Source organism: Calypte anna, chromosome 3 (genome assembly GCF_003957555.1).
Source record: "Calypte anna isolate BGI_N300 chromosome 3, bCalAnn1_v1.p, whole genome shotgun sequence".
In the NCBI taxonomy this organism is placed as follows: Eukaryota; Metazoa; Chordata; class Aves; order Apodiformes; family Trochilidae; genus Calypte; species Calypte anna.
Window position 1 is genome coordinate 30624 of NC_044246.1, and position 1840 is coordinate 32463.

General features: G+C 50.4%; 1 long non-coding RNA gene across 1 annotated transcript; it reads right to left on the reverse strand.

Annotated features, from left to right (window-relative positions):
- Positions 1–280: 280 nt before the first annotated feature.
- Positions 281–946, reverse strand: LOC115598090. Its single transcript, XR_003987375.1, has 3 exons — positions 878–946; positions 476–614; positions 281–365 (listed from the first exon to the last, which is right to left on the reverse strand). It is a non-coding gene; the product is annotated as an uncharacterized LOC115598090 (long non-coding RNA).
- Positions 947–1840: the final 894 nt, after the last annotated feature.

Sequence of the window (1840 nt, forward strand, 5' to 3'; positions counted from 1 at the left end):
CACAGAGGACCATCAAGGCCTGAGGAAGCTCTAAGACAACAAAGACAGACAACACAAAACACACAACCCCACACACCAAGGCTGGAGCTGCCCTGCCCATGCTGGAATCACACTGGAAAGTAACCTGTTCCCTTCACCCACCCAAAGAGGGCCACTCCCATACAGCCCTCTCCCCTACGCTAACTTCAAAACACCACCTGCAATTCCCAACCTCAACTCCGCTGCTCAGCCCCTCCCCACCCACCCCTGGGCCCTCAACTTATCTTTCAGAGGACTGGCACTCCAAAGCCATTGTTAGCCTGGAAAAAAAAAAAAACAGGAGCAGCTCAGGATAATCCTCAACTTGCTAGGTTCCCCTTCACGACCTGCATTTAAAATATAAAAAATAAATAATAAAAACAATCACACCACAATACCAAAACAAACAAACCAAAAAACCCACACACATTCATAACCACAACACCAAAACAGCTACCAGAATATTCAGCAATAAGTCCAACATCAGCCAGCCCCATTCCCTTCCAAATGTCCCAGCTTCACAGAAGAGCCCTGCGGGGTCCCACTCACCCACGCTTTCCAGAGTTGGATGCTGTAGGCGTTGTCATTCAGGGCACCTAAAAGGCACAAAACTATTGTTGCGCTTGAGAGAAGACACTTGGTCCACAAGCCCTGCACTACCACCTCACCTCCAATGCTCATTCAATTCCTGGAACTTGCTAGCATCATGCCAGGGAGGGACAGGCTCCCATCAACCACCCAAAGGGCACCGCTTCTGGACAGCTCACTCCCCTACAGTAACTTTGATATCCCAACCCTGCGATTCCTAACCTTGACCACTCTACACAGACCCTCCCTAACCATCCTCCCTTTCACTTACCTTTCAAACAGCTGGGGCTCTGAAGCACTGGACAGAAAAGTAACCCGCATCGGCTGATGGGAATCTTCCCAAAACCACAAACTTCCTCCTCATCATCTGCAATAACAAACGGCAGTGCCACCAGAAATAGGACGTCAGCTAAATACCAACCGCTTCCACAAGCTCCTCATAACCCCCAACTTGCCCTGCTCACCTTCTCCTTCCACATGTTATGGCCACCATCGCTTCTGGCACCTGAAATACCAGGAGACACAAAATTACTGCTCTGCTTGTGAGAACGAGCCTCCTCGTTACCATCCCGTCTCGCCTCCAACGCTCTTCCCCCTCCAAAGCTGGCACACACAGCGCCTGCAAAAACAAAGGGAAACATTTAACCGAGTTGACGTAAAATCTCTGGATGAGCCAGCCAGCAGCCATCTCACCTTTTCCGACTGCTCCTCAACACATGGTTTTGTGTGGCACCTGCAAAAGTCAAAGGAAAAGCACATGCCGAGATACTGCCTCAAACAACAGGCAGCCCACTGTGATGTCCACCTCCCACTTGCTCCTTTACCTTGGCCCCTTGCCCATCTGCCTGCCAGCCTCGTGCAAAGATGAGGTTTGGAGTGCTCCCGGAAAACACAAAAAACAGGAGGTGCCAATGCCTTCCCACAGCAATTCAACACCTGAGAAATAATTTCTCCTGCAGCCCACCAACCTTTGCTCTCTGCAATGCTGCTGAACACATGGACAATTCCACTAAGACTCTTCCAATGGCCCTCGACCCTGCAATGTGGGCAGGGCAGCTCCAAACCAAACTCTCAATGCTGAGGCCAACCCAATACACAACACTACAAACCACAAGACTCAACCTCCAGAGGAAACTCACAGGAAGATGAATGATTCCAGGATCCAAGACAGCTGGGCTGGAAGACATGCAGGGATGCAACAGTGATGCATGGAGGCTCCATTGTGGCACCAAGA